At 35.9% G+C, this 18857-nt stretch overlaps 3 pseudogenes; 2 read left to right on the forward strand and 1 right to left on the reverse strand.

Annotated features, from left to right (window-relative positions):
• The first annotated feature begins 4823 nt into the window (after positions 1-4823).
• LOC105164251 (subtilisin-like protease pseudogene) lies at positions 4824-7336 on the forward strand (annotated as a pseudogene).
• A 5635-nt stretch (positions 7337-12971) lies between these two features.
• LOC110012133 (subtilisin-like protease pseudogene) lies at positions 12972-15486 on the forward strand (annotated as a pseudogene).
• Positions 15487-16539: 1053 nt separating this feature from the next.
• Positions 16540-18504, reverse strand: LOC105164170 (subtilisin-like protease pseudogene; annotated as a pseudogene).
• Between the last annotated feature and the right edge of the window lie 353 nt (positions 18505-18857).

The following is an 18857-nucleotide window of genomic DNA, read 5'->3' on the forward strand; positions in this document are numbered from 1 at the left end:
TCTACTCTCAATTTAACACTTATTTTAATAATATAATACATTCCTGGAAACACGGAGAGAATAACAAATCATGTGGAAAAACTGTCCACGACTCCTAATTATGAATACTCCTCGTTTTTAGGTGTTATATTAAATCAGAATGATGTCTTTTTAAATTTAGTATAATTACGGGTATTTTTTTGTAAATTACAAATATCCCTTCTAAGTTTTAAAATCGTCTGACAAATAGTTAATTTTTCATCTTTTTTTATGTGTGAATTGACCAAAATGCTCTTATGTAAATTGAATTATTTTTGTTTAAGTTTTAAAATTTTCCGAATTTTTGTGGACAGAAATGTCCTATGGATCTTGATGTAAGTATTGTAATTATTCGACAGAGTTAAATGTTAGGTGAAATTGTAATATTTTCTTATTAAGATAAAATGAGTGGATGATTGTAATCGCAACAAATCTAGTTGAGTTTAATTGAACATCATAATAGATTAATTCATTAGCAATATTACGCACCCGAAAATAATAATAAAATTAATTCACGACTAACTTGATAAAAAGAACACATCGTTTCATTAAAAATATCCCAGAAATAAATAATTCAAAATGTCAGTCTAGATGCAAACACCCAAAAACATCAATAATTTTAAAAACATTATTAAAACATTTTTTAAACTGTCTAAAATACATCGTTTGTTTAAAAAATTGGATATGATCACTGTTGTGTGCAGGCTTCATATCATCATTCTTGTTCTTGCTTCTTATTATTTCAATTTTTTATATTTGTCCCTAAAATATATCCCCATATCATACACATTTTTTCTCGTTATTGTTTAAAAAAAAAAAAAAAGAAAAGAACAAAAAAATTGTAAATCTATATTTGAACTAAATCAATAAACAAAAACAATGAAAAATATGTAAAATCAACATTTGAACAATTGAAATCGAAAATATTCTGAAAAAATTATTTAAAAAATGCTAAAAAAGATTACAGAAATAAAGTGGATTTTGATTTTCTTAAGATTTTAAGCCGCCCAGCGTTCTATCAACGCGCAAATTTTTTTTTTTTTTAAAAAAATTCTTTCATGACACCGCGATTCGCGGTGCCATTTTTTTAATTAAAAAAAGAATGCTAAGAATCTTAGCAGAAATTAAAAATAAAAAGTTATAGTGAAAAGTTAAAAAATTCGAATCTCAGTCAAACGTTGACGACAATGAGCAAGTTTGGTGGTCGTTGAAATTGTCTGGACGAGAGGATTCGAATGGCGGTGGTCTCAGGCTGTGATTCGTCCTGACGGCAGAGAAACGGCAGCAAACAACTTCAGCTCGAAAAATTTTCAAATTTTTAGATCTCAATAAATACTAGATAAAATTGAGCTAGGTTGGTCTCGTTAGAACCCTTAGGTCGAGGCGAGTCCAGTGGTGGTGGTCCGTGATCGTGGGTCGCTCCGATGGCGACGAATCGATGGCGGAAAGGTGCAATGGTCGTTTTAAAAGTCCATTGTCTACAGTTGATAAAATTTGAAATTGTTTGAGGGGAAATGTTGATCTCATCAAGAAGAGTCGAACGATATATTTGGTGGCCTATAACTCGCCGTGACAACGCCGTAATTTTAGAGAGAAAGTGGCAGTGGTTTTGAGGGCGACAAATCAGTTTTTTTTTTTTTTTGGAATTAATGTTTAAAAATTGGCTCACTTTTATTAATATATTTTGCTAACAATCTGACTTTCATTTCATAAATATAATTTTCATCACACAGCGAATATATTCTATTAAAATTAATAATAATTAAACTAATTATATATAATATATTTATTATATAATTCATATATACTTGAAATTACAAGTGCATAAATCATTCATCAATAGATGAAGAAAAGTTCCCAAAGACAGGACAAAAAAAAGACAGCTTGCCCACTAACATAAGACAAAAATATTTTTCTAAAATAATCAAAGCAAGCACAAAGTATACAAAACCAAATTTGTCGTCTCTTTAACAAAACTCCATATTCCAAATAAAAATAGGGTGAGAGCCAAACTCTAGGACAAACAAATGGGTCACCTTGCTCGAGTCAACTTTTTATGGTCTTCAACTTTTTATGTCTTGATTTTGTAAGAGAGTAATACTCTTTATTTCTATTTTCTTTAATTATTGTAAAGGAGTAATACTTTTTATTTATATTTTTGATGATTTTTTTGTAAGTGAGTAGTACTCCTTATTTATGGCTTTTTAGGATTAACACCTCCCCCATTGTAAACTTGATTTTCTTTCACTTTTAATAAAAAAAGGGACGAGGACCCGAAAAACTCCCGAATGATTCAATTTAAAAAAGAAAAAGTGGGTCACCCTTTTGATGAAATGGGTTAAAGAAGTGTACTCTCAGGATTACATCTGACATCTCACATCCGCAGTTCATTAATCGCGCATAAATTTCTTTAAAAAAGAATAAAGAACTTAAAAAAAAATCCTCAAAGTTAGATATTGGGTTCAATTTCAAAATACACAAAAATAAATAAATAAATATGATTTTTGTTGTAAAAATAAAGAAATCCTACTTGAATGAACTAAAACCACTAGAAAGTTTAACGATCATAGCACGGGAGGGAAGCATGCGTAGCTTTTCTTCAGTGAAAGTCGACGAAATCACTTCTTTATCCTTCAAATACCTTCTTCACTTCAAAATACAAGAACCTAAACACAAATGAACACTAAAATTGTCATGGTTAATAACGAACAGTCGTAATAAATAGTTATTCACCACAACCACACAACAATTATTGGCCGTGCTTTTTGCGAGAGTGGTTAAAACATTTTCCATGACTAAAAGCCATGGTAAATGTTTTGACCATGGCACTTCGTGGCAAATAATTTTTTCATGATGAAAAAGCTAACTTTTTGCATCGATTTTATTTAATCGTACTTAATAATAGCTATTTACCATAGTCTTTAGTCATAGTCACTAATATTATAGCCAATAGTAATTTATTTTCGGATGAATGCTTTAAAAAATGGGGTTTAAGAGATTTAAGGGCTTTGGTTGGACATAAAACTTGTAGAAAAATAGAATTTGCTGCAAATGGAGAAGAAAAGGGGTGGATAGAGGTTTGGTACGATTTTACACATAGTAGCAACAATGTAATTTTGCTTCGACTGTTTTTTCAATAATTTAAAAAATAAAGTCAAATGGACAATATTTTAGACCTCTGGTCAAAAATTACAAACCTTTGGGAGTATTTATAATTTTAAAAAATATATAAAAATATTTATAATTATGCCAAATTTCAAGAAAAATCATTATAATTCACCCTAATTTAATATTATACATTCATGGAAAAGGGAGAAAATAACAAATTATGTGGAAACACTTACTGTCTTCAACTTCTAAACAAGTCTAATTTTGAAAAATAACACTTTTCATCCCATAATCTATACTCTTTCTATTTTTGCTTTCATTGATTACAAAATTTTCGTTTTAATTTCGTAATTTTAAAAAGTAGTGCTATTAATCTCATGACACATTTTCGGTAAATATTTTTATTAAAAATGCCACGTGCTTAGCACGTAACTGTTAGAGCATTTACACTTTGGTCTCATGAAAGTCTTATAACATTCAAAAAGTGGCTTTTTTCTTCTCATGCACTTAAGGTTACACGACTTTTTTCATTAAATATCTAACTGAAATGTGCTATGAGACCTAAAACGCAATATTTTCTTTTTTAAATTTCAAAATCAAAAGTAAGAATATTATAACCAATTAAATAAAAAATAAAAAGAATTTAAACTACGGAAGGAAAAATGATAATTATTTCCCCTTGAACTTCACTGTAACTGGAACTAATATAGGATTTTGTATTTCTTTACAATATAGAATTCAAATCCAATCTTTTCCAGCCAAACTTACCATTGACTTATGCTCGGCTTGAGTCCAATTTCGATGTTCAAATTCAAGCTTATTTTAATTTTTTTATAAGCTCATATACATCTTATAAAATATTTTTTAAAAATTATAATTACATGTTAGATTTTATTTTAAAAGTAAATTCTTCACCATTTGATTATTATAAGATGATGAATGAATTCTTAAAATTGTTAGCAATAATAATTTTAGGAAAAAATTGAAGCAACCCCCTGTGGTATCGGAAATAAGCAAATTATCCCCTTGTAAAAATATAAATAGCGATTTACCTCCCAATATTTTTTGAAATACAACAATTTACTCCCCTATAATTTTTAAAATGAAGCAACTTACCTTCCTGTATAAGGAGGTAAATTACTTTATTTTAAAAAGTATAGGAGGATAAATTGCTATATTTTTTTCATAGAGAGGTAATGTGCTCATTTTTAATATCACAGGGGTAAATTGCTATTCACCTAATAATTTTATAATTAAATTAAGTGAATTTGTTAAATTAAGGAAGTTAGGAATTCTATACATTTTCTCAAAAGATTTTATAAATTTTTCAAATTTTATATTTAAATCTTATAAATTAGTTTTCAAAAGATTCCCCAAACACTTATTCTCATGTAAATTTACAAGTATAATATAAAATATTTTAAAAAGCGTATAAATTCCTCAACTCGGGCTTATGAGCTTCAGGTATGAATCCATGGAAAGGGATTCCATCTTCTTCTAGACAAGAAATACCTTTAGCTACGCGTTTAATGTTGTTTAAAATAATTCACATTCCGGGGACCAAAGGTTCCAGTCCGATCCATTACCAAGAAAATGCCAAACCTGTCAAATTCCTTATACTTTTCAGCATGAATTTTCAATTCGTGGATTACAATAATTATTTGGCAAGCGAAGACATATACAAAAGTATGAGTGGAAATTTCGAATTTGGCTGTTGACTCTATCAGGATAAGCAATTCACGACGCTGGCCATTCATTACTACAACGTTAATACTATAAATAGTTAGGGAGATCCACACCAAACACAGAGCAAACGAATTCTGAGTTTAATTTCTGTAACCTGTAGAAATTGCTTCTGTTAATCATGGGTTTCATGCCTTTTATCATTCTTGTTTGCATGTTTTGTGTCAGTCCATGGCCTGCATTTGCTGCTGATGGTCCAGAAAGGAGTAGTTTACAGACCTACATAGTTCTGCTTGAAGGGCCTGATGGAGAAGTTACCACTCAGTCCGAGGATTTAGAGAGCTGGTACCAGTCATTTCTGCCAGCAAGCACAGCAAGCTCGAACGATGGAGAAGCACGCATCGTTTACTCCTATCGCAACGTGTTTAAGGGATTTGCTGCTAAGTTGACTGCCGATGATGTGAAAAACATGGAAAAGAAGGATGGATTTGTCTCGGCGCGGCCTGAGAAAGTTTTGTCGTTGCACACAACGCATACCCCTAACTTTTTGGGGTTGAATCAGAACATGGGCTTGTGGAGAGATTCCAACTATGGGAAAGGTGTGATCATTGGAGTCTTGGACACTGGAGTGTTTCCTGAACACCCTTCGTTTAGTGATGAAGGCATGCCGCCTCCACCGGCTAAATGGAAGGGGAAGTGTGAGTTTAATCACACTACTTGCAACAACAAAATCATTGGAGCTAGGTACTTTGAAACCGAAGACATAAGTCCACTTGATGATGACGGCCATGGTACTCACACCGCGAGCACTGCTGCTGGTAACTTTGTGAGAGGTGCTAATGTTTTCGGCAATGCTAATGGCACTGCGGCTGGGATTGCCCCGCTTGCTCACCTGGCCATTTACAGAGTGTGTGGCTTTCTCTGTTCTGAAAGCACTATACTTGCCGGAATGGACGCTGCTGTAGAGGATGGAGTGGATGTGCTCTCTCTTTCTCTTGGCTCACTTACCAACAATTTCTACCAAGATTTCATTGCGTTGGGTGCGTTTAGCGCGATGGAGAAGGGCGTCCTGGTTAGCTGCTCAGCAGGAAACTTTGGCCCATTTAACTTCTCCATAGCGAACGAGGCCCCTTGGATTCTCACGGTTGGTGCAAGCACTATAGACAGAAAAATAAGGGCGACTGCAGTTCTTGGAAATAATCAAGAATACCATGGCGAGTCTGCTTTTCAACCAAAGGATTTTCGTGCAACAATGTTGCCTCTGGTTTATGCAGGGATGCTTAATGCTAGTGATCCTTTTGCTCCATATTGCAGCCCGTCGTTGAATGAATCAGACATCCGAGGGAAAATTGTGGTGTGTGAACTAGGTGGAGGAATGACTAGAGTGGGCAAGGGAGAAGCTGTAAAAAGTGCTGGTGGTGCCGGCATGATCCTGTTAAACAATGAGCGGTCTGCAAACACCACGTCTGCAGAAGTTCATGTCCTTCCAGCAACACATGTCAGTTATGCAGCTGGATTAAAGATCAAAGCCTATATTAATTCAACGTCGACACCCACGGCTACAATTCGTTTTGAAGGGACTGTGATTGGTGATGATCGTGCACCAGTGGTTGCTGCATTTTCTTCCAGGGGACCAAACTTTGTAAGCCGTGGCATCCTGAAGCCCGACATTTTGGGTCCTGGGGTCAACATTCTTGCAGCGTGGCCTACTTCTGTGGAAAACAAAACCAACACGAAATCCACATTCAACATTATTTCGGGCACCTCTATGTCATGCCCACACCTTAGCGGTGTGGCAGCACTCCTCAAAAGCACACATCCTGACTGGTCTCCTGCTGCAATCAAGTCGGCAATCATGACTACTGCAGATGTTGTAAACCTGGCACGGCATCCAATTGAGGACGAACAGTTCGTTCCAGCCAGCATCTTTGCCACTGGAGCAGGCCATGTGAATCCATCAAGAGCAAATGATCCAGGACTCGTGTATGACATCCAACCCAAAGATTACATTCCTTATTTGTGTGGTTTGAACTACACAAACCGAGAAGTTGGCTTCTTTCTACAACGCAGGGTGAATTGCTCACTCGAATCTAGTATACCAGAAGGCCAACTGAACTATCCTGCATTCGCCCTCACGTTTTCATCTCAATCAACTTCCCAGACGTATACCAGGACAGTAACAAATGTTGGCGATCCTAACTCATCTTACATTGTCGATGTCGTCCCACCACCTGGCATTGATATGCTTGTCGAGCCGGATACACTCAGCTTCACAGAGACAAACCAGAAAATGCAGTATCAGGTTACATTCAGCAGATCGGCATCTGCCGCTAACAACACAGTTGTTCAAGGTTTCTTGGCCTGGAATTCTTCCAGGCACTCTGTTAGGAGCCCCATTGCAGTTATACTGCAGTGACAGATGCTGGAAGAATCTTTAAATCAAACACTGGAATAATTATTCTATAATTAACTACTTGTTATGCATTATTTGATGTCATCATTGAATAAAGTGTAGTGGTTTGTTGCAGAGTTGTTTGCGTGGTGCCAGTGAATTTACTATTCAGATTTTCAAAACATTTTGTTTTCAAATATCGCAATCTGTCGGTGCAAAAAAAGAGGAAAAATAAATCCCTGTTGAAGATGGATGAAAAGCTTTCTCCACAACCTTTCAGGGATCCACTGGACGCCCTGTTAGAATAGCACTCAGATGAGCAAAAAATGCACATTCTTGCAGTAGAACTGAGATGGACTGGCTGCACATTCTGCAAACAATTGGATTTCACAAATAATAGGAATTAAGTTGCAATCAGAATGCTTGACCGAAATTGTCACGCCCCAACATTCCGGACATAACATGGCAGCATCACTAAAGTGAGACAACTTACTGATACTAAAGCAATAAATAAACTATCTCAAAATATTTGCATCAAATGTTCGAATGTTTCTACACTCCTGCTTGACAAGTTAGTGAACCATTCTTGATCTTTTCCTGTAAGAGTAGTAACAAGCAATTTAGCATTAATAGGACCAGACTGACCATACAAATTCATTACCAACTCGAGCACAACTACGTGCTCCTAAGAGTCTTTCGTTCCATTGTACTTAGGTAAGTCAAGCATTCTAAAACTCGGGTCTACCACCTCTGTCAATATCTTGTTTGAAAAGAGAGAATTTCTATTTTGGGCTATTATTCTCCTCTTCTTTTTAGCTCGTCAATCTGCCTACCCAACCGCTCAATCTATCTTCGTAGCAGTCTTCCTCTCATATTCTACTAGCACATTTTTGCTTGCTTCTTCCATTAATCTCTTCTACACATGTCCCCTCTTGAAGTTCCTTCCATCTCAATTCAATAGGCGACTTCCCACGCTTCCCATGGACGGCGCCAGATAATTCGGGTAGAAATATGCGATCTGCCCCTTGTAGGTCCCAATGTCGCAGTACCTCTCCCAGATATCGAAATGGGCTTAAAAAGATACAAGAATGTGAGGTTAGTCTAGTGCGTCCCAGACTAAGACCTTCCGACGTTCAAGTCAGTTCAAATTTGAGATGTAATGTAAACGATCTCTAGCAATAAACGAGGCAGAAAGCAACAAATGAATCATACATAAATGTTCTGGAATAAGCGTATATATAGGCCCAAATGTACTTTACCCAGTGGGCCACGTGTCATCAATTTGTTGTCAAAGTTTGTGTGGTGCGATATCAGACACGTCATGCTATAATTTGGAACTTTGTGGTGAAAACTATATATTATTTTCTCTAGGTCCAATTACTTTTTCTTAAACTGTCATACACTACAAAATTTGAAAAAAATATTTTTTTAGTTTGCTAAGTATATCTAATATAAATTTTAATTCTAATTATACCTAAGTTTTTAAGTTTTTTAAATTTCAAACTTGATGAAATTTAGTCCCCAATTAGAATTTTGTATTGAATTCTTCGACGAGATTTCGAAACTAGCCGACTGCACATGTGGCAGGTTATCTGGTTGAATTTTCGATAACTTATGCACATTAAAGCTACATATAATAACATATGGCTGTTAATACTTCGGACATTATTTAAATATCAAAGTTCTAAAAATATATAAAAATTTTAAATTTATAATTTCAATTGAAAAATTAAATTATAATTACAATACAATAATTAATAAAGTAAATTCATTTTTCAAAATTAATATCTGTATTATTAAATATTAATTAATTGTAAATATTGTAATTTTATTAATTAATTTGAATATTTAGTTTAAATATATTTTAATAAAACTATATTATTTACTTTAAAAAATATTAAATATTTTTTATATTATTTATAAATTAAAAAAAAAATCAAGTTTTGTTGCAATGGATGGCGCCGGTGACTTCACCACCCCGCACATTAGGGCGCGCGGCAATACACCCTCCTCCGTTATGGGCGATGGCGTCACCAGATCAAATAGATCTAACTAATTGTTATTTAAATTTACATAAATAATTTCTTAATGTATTAAATCTTTTTAATTTTTATAACTTTTTTTACTCATTTCGGATCATATCATAAGAGAATTTTTAATTCATTAGGTGTACTTTTTTATGAATATAATATATAAAAAGATTAATATGAGTAAATAAGTACAATGAATAATGTGAAAAATAATTAATGAGAATAAATAATAAATCAAAAAAGTAATTAGTATGTGTTCATAAGAATTGTTTTTACACAATTATCCTTGAAAATAATATTATTATAAGATGAATTTTGGTAAACCCAAAAAAAAAATTCTATCACAATAAATTTCTTTGTGTTATTTTAGTGAAACTATGCATGTTAAAGAACAAATTGAAAAATACTGTTATTGTTCCAGAGCTTTACTACAACAAATCCAAAACATTGGAAAATACATCAAAATTAACAAATAAAATAAAATTATGTAATCATATCACTACAAAAAAAATATTATTATTGACTACGCAAGAAGAATTATAATATTAATTATCATGGTTAATAACAAATAGCCGTAATAAATAATTATTGATCACGGCAATCATGATTTTTGTGAGGGTGACTAAAATATTTACCATAGTTAAAAACTATGACAAATATTTTGACTATGGCTCTTAGCCGCTTTACCATGATTTTTAGCCATAGCCACTAATATTGTAGCTAATAGTAATTTTTTTTCTAGTGCTACAATATCGATGGTTATGGCTAAAAGAAATAGTAAATAGCTACTATATATTAACCACGAGTAAATAAAATCGAAGCAAAAAGTTAGTTTTTTTAAAATAAAAAAAATTATTGGTACAGCTAAAAGTCATGGTAAAAACAAAAACCATGATGTTTTAGCTACCCTCATAAAAACTACAACTAATAATTGTTATACGGCCGTAATCAATAATTATTTATTACGACTATTTCTTATTATTTATGTCATCTTACCATAGTTAAACGTTATATTTGTGGCAGTGTATTGTAATTATTATATCTTTCTATTATACAAAAGATTTTCCATATGTCTTTTATAACTAGCATTAGAATCAGTTGTGAGGTCATGTCATACATTATTATTATTATTATTATGTCATGTTATACTTGATTGACTTAACTGACAAGCAAACCTACGTATTAAAATTCTGCTTAAGTCATATAAAAATTTCATACCTAAAGATCAGATACCATCAGTCCAGAATAAAACAGTTCCAACAATAAAATATGTGACTCATAATTATATAGATACAAATAAATATAATTTATAATATCCGAAGGAATAAAAAATGCAAAGAAAGTATTGAGTGATTTTTCTTGTTTGAATTGACTAATCAAAGGCAGATAAATATTATTAGTAGATAATATAGTTTTATTTTTTATAGAAAATTCTATTTGAAATATGCTTTCATTTTTAATTGAGTTCTGCTAAAACTCGTTTGAATAATTAAATTAGATTATTATAGTTGAATAAAATACTCGGATCAGTTTGGAACAATTCATTCTTCAAGGGGGAAAAAACAAGAGTAAGTCTTAAATGCATTTTTATTCCGTGGCTTAAAGTATTTGGTATTTCTTCATTTAACTTTTTCGGATAGTATTTTTGGTTTTTATCTTTTTAATTTTCTCAATTTCGCTCTTTTATTTTGCGGAGTTCACCTCTACTGGTAAGAAGGATGAACTCGCAAAATAAAAAAGACTAAAATTGTACAAATTAATTACAAGATGCAAGATCAAAAGTAATGCTACCCAAAGACAAAAATTCTAGCAAAAAATAAGTGGCATGAAAGTCAATTTAATAACATGTATAAACTAAGCCTTAAAATTATCAAAGAAGCAACCTGATATATTCTTGCCTTATCCAGAACTGAAAATATCAAATCAGACATACATTTTTAAGTCAGAAACTGCTTCAAACGCCAAAAGGTTCGTAATGGAGGCATCCTAAAATCAAGTACCAATATCACAACTCATACAGTATAATGTCAACTGTTCGGACCCAGTCCTTGCGGGTACCTGTGCTGACTGGAGATAAACATAGTTGCTTACACATGTTCGAAAATAAGAGTTCTTATAAAAAGTTTTTGAGTTCAAATCATCGGATTGTTCCTGGAAGAAAAAGGTAAAATAGTTGCTATGTTGTTCCTTATCGATCAAAAAACAACACTACAAGCATGATCGTGTATGATTGAAAAGACAAACAGTTTTTGTTCAAGATTAAGCAAAAATAAGTTGAAATCCGAAAAATAGCTTTCCCAAACTTCCACTTCTGGGTGAAAAAGTATATTTTTGCGGTTAAATGCAGTATATATTGGGTAAAGTTGACAATTTCAAATCTCCATCAAAGAATTACACAATTTGATCAAACATCAAGTGAGTATTTTTGTAATTTTCAAAACAACGAGCGAGAGGGTATTCGTAATTATATTGAATTTTAAGGAGCTTATTGTAATTTACCTATAAAAAAATTACAATTTAAGGATAATTCTAATCGAAGATCCCTAATTCAACTTGTTACGTACACAACACATTCACTTTTTCAGCTAATTTATGACTTTTTAGCCAAAACTCAAATGCTATTTTTTTTTTAGCTGCAAGACCAAATTACTAAAATTGATTCCATCATAATCAAAATTATCATTCTCTTTCTTACAAGATTAAAATTACAGTTTTTCCATATCAAAAGTGTACAACCTTCTGTAAGATTTTTCACTTTTCAAAAAACTAAAATTCTTGCAAACACCACATATACATTGGGTCTGAATCCACTGCAAGATTCCAACAAGAAAGACTCTTTTAGTAGGACATTGTGTATGTGTAGCAGATGTCACTTGCTCCTCATTACAGCTCTGCCGTTTACTTCTTTCTATGTTTAAAATTGTACACAGTTTAAATCAAATAAACTTATGACTGGAACTCATCATATAATAATGTCGAAAACTAGTTCTTCATCCTTGGCAAGATCAACCTATTAATTCTAATTTGACTCGGAACATGTGATTGACAAATTCCTCAAGAATCATCATATGATTTTAGTTGTAAATCTCCATGTTCTATCATTAATTCTTAATATTCTGCAACTGGAAATGAGACTATGTCCATAATTTTTCCTTGAGATGGTCATAACTTGCCGGCTTAAATGTTTTAAAAAATTGCATATTGATCCAGCTTTTTTAGAAAAGTGTGGACTTTTGTTTTGTTAACATTTCTTGATCAAAATAATTATGTGATTATGGCAATGAATGAATGAGTAGGAAAATAATAAGTATAATTTCCCGCGTTCCGACCAAATCAATTTTGTTTAGTAAGTCTAGGGGGCAAAATATTTTTTCAATCCCATAAAAAAAGGGCAAAATTTTTTTTAGTACCACAACTATGGCATGTGACACTTTTAGTCCCATAAATCTCAAAATTACGTCTTTTAGTTATAAAAAATGTAATTTTGCTATTTTTTAGCCCTGAAATCACGTCTTTTTAGTCCAAAACTACAACACACATGACTTTTTAGAACTAAAAATGTGTGATTGTGAGTTTTATGGAACTAAAAGTGACAACTGCCATAATCGTGGTACCAAAACAAATTTTACTTTTTTTGTGGGACTAAAAAAGCATTTTGCCCTAAATCTTGCACACCAAGTTGATAATCATGACCAAGTTATTACAACAGAAGGTGGAAGGATTTATATAAACAGTTCAAGAAACCAGAACTGATTAACATTAATCCATCAGAAGAATCCAGTACAGTTCTAAAACATTTGTACTTTGAGAGAAAAAATAGGTTTGTTGTTTGCTGAAAATGGGTTTCATGCCCTTTCTCACCTTCATTTGCATGCTTAATTTCCATCTTTTCCAAACATTTGCAAGTGATGGAAGCCCTTTGGAAACATATATAGTGCATGTTGATGGACCTGATGGAGTTCTGAATCGGCTAGACGATTTAGATAGCTGGTACAACACATTCTTGTCAACAATCACGGTAGCCTCAGGCGAGCGGAACCGGAGGATCTACTCGTATCGTAATGTGTTCAAAGGTTTCGCTGCAAGATTATCAGCAGATGAGGTGAAAGCCATGGAGGACATGCCAGGGTTCATATCAGCACGTCCTGAGCGGAAATTGTCGTTGCACACGACCCATTCCCCTAACTTCTTGGGGCTAAACCAGAACATGGGATTTTGGAATGAGTCGAATTATGGTAAAGGTGTGATTATTGGAGTCTTGGATACCGGGATTTTTCCTGATCACCCTTCGTTTAGCGACGAAGGAATGCCTCCTCCACCGGCTAAATGGAAGGGAAAGTGCGATTTCAATCTCACAACAAAGTGCAACAACAAGATCATTGGAGCTAGATACTTCAATTCTTTCGATGATAGCCCACTAGATGATGATGGCCATGGCACTCACACGGCCAGCACTGCCGCTGGGAACTTTGTGAGAGGTGCAAATGTGTTTGGCAATGCTAACGGCACGGCAGTTGGCATTGCCCCACTTGCTCATCTGGCTATTTACAAAGTATGCTCCCTTTTCTGTTCTGAAAGCGATATACTTGCTGCAATGGACACGGCTATTGATGATGGGGTCGATGTACTTTCTCTATCACTTGGTGGATTTGCAAATAGTTTATATGACGATAGCATTGCGTTAGGCGCATACAGCGCAATGGAGCAGGGCATCCTGGTGAGCTGCTCAGCAGGGAACGCTGGTCCATATAACTTCTCGTTGTCGAACGAAGCGCCCTGGATCCTCACAGTTGGTGCTAGTACTATTGACAGGAAAATAAGAGCAACTGCCCTTCTTGGAGACAACCAAACGTTCGATGGCGAGTCAACCTTTCAACCAATGGATTTCCCACCAACACTATTGCCCCTTGTTTATGCTGGTATGCTCAATACTAGTGATCCTGATATCCAGTTTTGCACCGCAGAATCATTGAACGGAACCGACTTACGAGGGAAGATAGTAGTGTGTGAAGTAGGTATTACAACAAGAATTTCAAAAGGAATAGCGGTGAAGGAAGCTGGTGGTGCCGCCATGATTCTGGTAAATCCTGCAAGGTTTGCGAACCTTACTCTTTCGGAATCTCATGTCCTTCCCGCCACGCATGTTAGTTATGCCGATGGATTAAAGATCAAGGCTTATATAAACTCAACATCCACACCCACGGCCACAATTGTGTTCAGAGGAACTATCATTGGCGATGATCGTGCGCCTGTCGTGGCAGCATTTTCCTCCAGAGGTCCCAATTGGGTGAGCCGCAACATCCTGAAACCCGACATTTTAGGCCCTGGAGTGAACATTCTTGCAGCATGGCCTGTCTCAGTTGAGAACAACACAAACACAAATGCTACATTCAACATCATCTCCGGTACATCCATGTCATGCCCACATCTCAGTGGAATTGCAGCACTGCTCAAAAGCTCGCACCCTGATTGGTCTCCGGCTGCCATCAAATCGGCAATCATGACCACAGCCGACGTCGTGAATCTGGCCCAGAACCCGATCGAGGATGAAAGGTTCCTTCCCGCCAACGTATTCGCCACTGGTTCAGGCCATGTGAACCCATCAAGAGCAAACGATCCAGGACTCATTTACGACCTCCAAGCGGAAGATTACATTCCTTATCTGTGTGGTCTGAACTACACGAACCGAGAAGTAGGCTCAATTTTGCAACGCAGAGTGAATTGCTCGGCCGAATCAAGGATACCGGAAACTCAGCTCAACTACCCTTCATTTGCTCTCACTTTTGGTGTGTTTCAACCAACTGTTCAGACATATACCAGGACAGTAACAAATGTTGGCGAGCCAAATTCATCTTACGTTGTCGAGATCGTCCCACCCCCTGGAATTGATGTACTTGTTGAGCCCACAAAGCTCGATTTCTTGGAGGTTAACCAGAAACTGCAATATCAGGTGACATTCAGCCGACTAAACTCCACCACCAGCATTGGTTTTGTTCAAGGTTACCTGAAGTGGAATTCTTCCAAGCGCTCTGTCAGGAGTCCTATTGCCGTTATACTCCGATGATTGAAGAACCTGGAAGAATCTTTCTACGAAAATATGCCTTCTGTTTAACAAACTGTTCATGAATTGTTTGATGTTGTTAACGGTGATTAGTATAGATATATAACCTGGGATGTTCATTGTTTAGTGATTTGCTGCTGATTTACTCATCTGGTTTTTGTGTACATTCAGTAAAATAATTCTTGTTCTGTTCAGATCTCGATTTCATGTTTTTTTTGCTGTACTTGTGTTAATGTTTGTGAAATAATTCTAGACCATCGGACTGATAAATGATTACCTTGATTTTGATTGGGGTTCTGAATTTTTCACATGGAAATTGACTTTGAAGAAAGATTGTAAATTCAGACAGCCTTACTCAAATAGTGTTTACTTGGACTTCTTTTAGTCCCTTGAACAATCAAAATTATACAGCTAGTTCCTCGAAAAATACAATGTTTACAAACACTTCTCTACCATATTAGGATTTGGAATGAAAGGAGGTCAAGGTAAGAAGAAAAACTATGTATTAGTAACTTTTCAATTTTGCCCCTCCCACAAAGTTTCTTATAATATTCTACTAGTCAAAGTATGTAATATTTTGATGAAAAATTATAATTTTAGTCCTTTAATTTATGGGTGATATTTTTGGTTCTGGAAGAATTGATTTTCGCAATTCAGTTATGTATTTTTAAATTTTTGACAATTTTATTTCTTTTCCTGCCAATTTGACCGAAAATTTGTATTCACTTGCACATGATTCAATTAAATTGTAACTTTAATGCTGTAAATTAATTTGTGCTGGACTAAAAATATTAACACCTCTAAGTCACAAGATTAAAATTACAAATTAATTAGGTCTGTGCAAAACACATGCAATTTTTGGGCAAATTGGTTGAAAAATGATAAATTGCCAAAAAAAAATAAATATTACAGGACAAAATTGCAAAAATAATTTAGGATCAAAAATGCATTTTTCTCAAAGTTTTGTATCTTCAGTTCCGTTTAATACGCATGTGGCATATTACAAAGATTATGTCATCTATTTCGTGTGATGAAAATCAGGCAAGGTATACATGTAAAGATTTCATACACCAACAAAGCTTATCCAACAATAAGCTTATGAACTATCCTTGACATCAACAAAACCCATTTTGAGATACTTAAACCAAAGAGGTGAACAACATAAGAAACGGTGATTTATATGATGAGGGTATTGCAAATGCCATGCTAAATGAAAGTTCACTTGTTGATCCTCTTCCATTTCTTCCTCATATGAACTTAACAGATATCGAGCTTCTAACAATGTGCTTTGGAGAAATCCATGCAATTGATCCCTGCACATAAGTAGCATTAACAGGAGCGGCTGATCTGCTAAAGAAAATCTGGTATGTCATTTTCTGATTCACTTCAGTGAAACTAAGCACTCTGGGCTTGACAACTATGTCAACACCTGGAATGCTTTCTATTTTGAGATAATAAGTCGACTCTGCTGCCCCTACATTTGTCGCTGTCCGCGTGTACGTGGAACCATTCCTTCCGAGTTGGATAGAAAAGGAGGGGTAGTTCAGTTGAGCCTCCGGTATACCCCTGCCACGACAGCTGATTATGCGCTTTGTGATGATTGTTATCTCCTTTTCCGTGTAGCCTAAACCACACAAATATGAGATGTAATCTTCAGGGCTGATATCGTAGACAAGGCCTGGATCAATTGCCTTTGGTGGATTGACATGGCCTGCACCAACAGTGAAAACGTCGGCTGGGAGGAGCCTCTCATCGGCAATGAGGCTGCCGTTGAGGTTGGCTTGAGTAGCAGAAGTCATAAGAGCAGACTTTATTGCGGCAGGGGACCAATCAGGATGTGCGCTTTTGACCAAGGCAGCAATGCCACTAAGGTGAGGGCAAGAAATAGAGGTGCCGGAGACCATACTGAAATTTGCATTTGTGCTGTCGTTTGTTGTGTTATCCATGGACATGTAACGTGCAGCAAGAATGCTCACACCAGGGCCGATGATGTCGGGCTTCAAGATGCCGGGACTCGACAAACTTGGTCCTCTCGAGGAGAAAGATGCAACCATTGGAGCACTTTTTGTGCCAATTACTGTCCCTTTGAATATAATGGTTGCTGTTGGTGTAGATGTTGAATTTATGTAGGCTTTGATATTTTGCCCAGCAGCATAACTCACATGTGCTGCTGGAAGGACGTGTGCGTCGGGTTTAATGTCGTAGGCTGTCACCGCATCATTGGATACAATCATGGCGGCACCACCAGCATCCTTCACCGTTTGACCTTTGACAATGCGTGAAACCCCTCCGCCTCCAACACATAGCACCACCTTTCCCTTGACATCCGTGTCGTTCAAGGATCCAGGCATACAATAGGCCACCGTTTCATTACCTCCCGCAGAAGGGTCAACCAAAGGCAACAATGTTGGCTGGAAATCTTTAGGCTGGAAAAGAGATTCTCCATCAAACTCATCACCATTCCCTAAAACAGCTATTGCCCTTATGCTTCTATCAATAGTGCTAGCACCAACTGTTAGCACCCACGGGAACTCGTTAGCCAGCGTAGAGCTATTTGGACCGCCATTATCCGCTGAGCAGCTCACGAAAATCCCCCTCTGAATTGCACCAAACGCAGCTATAGCAACACTGTCTTCCGAGAAATTTATAGGGCCCCTACCGAGCGAAGCAGATATCACATCCACACCATCTTCCACAGCAGCATCCATTGCCGCCAATATGTCACTTTCACCACAAACATCCAAAGAACAGGCTTTATAAACAGCTAAATGGGCAAGCGGGGCCATTCCAGCTGCCGTGCCATTAGCATTACCAAGAACGTTGGCACCCGACACAAAGTTCCCAGCAGCCGTGCTAGCAGTGAGAGTGCCATGCCCTTCTTGATCAATAGGAGGCAATCCAGACAGATGGCTCACAAAATTCCTGGCACCGATGAGCTTGTTATTGCACATTGTCCCATTTAACTCGCATTTCCCTTTCCACTTAGCAGGCGGAGGGGGCATGCCTTCATCACTGAACGACAGGTGGCCTGGACTGATACCGGTGTCTATAACTCCTACAATCACACCCTTCCCATAATTTGAAATCTGCCAAGCTCCGACATTTTCATGAAGGCCCAAGAAACTGGGAGCATGAGTGGTGTGCAAAGTGTAAGTCTTTTGAGGCCTTGCGGAGACAAATCCATCCTTCTTCTCCATTTGGCTCACTTCTAACGGAGACAATCTTGCTGCAAATCCCGTGATCACATTGCGGTACGAATGAATCATTCGCAACGAATAATCAGCAGAGTTTGCAGTGGGTTTTGGCAGAAAAGAATTGTACCAGGACTCCATGTCTCCTGACTCTGCTAAGACTTGAGAAGATTCAGGCACATGCACATGTACAATGTACGTTTCTAAGCTGTTTTGGTCGTATGTTTCAGCAGCAATGGAAGGGTAGAAACTCAGAATGCAAGTGACTAAGAGAAGTAAGATGCAAGCTATGTTTAACTAGCAATGTGTGATACAGCAGAAACATCAATGGGGAGAGTTTATAGTATGCTTCTGCAGGTCATGAAGTTAGAAGC

Source organism: Sesamum indicum, linkage group LG6, assembly GCF_026168435.1.
Source record: "Sesamum indicum cultivar Baizhima isolate 11 linkage group LG6, ASM2616843v1, whole genome shotgun sequence".
NCBI lineage: Eukaryota > Viridiplantae > Streptophyta > Magnoliopsida > Lamiales > Pedaliaceae > Sesamum > Sesamum indicum.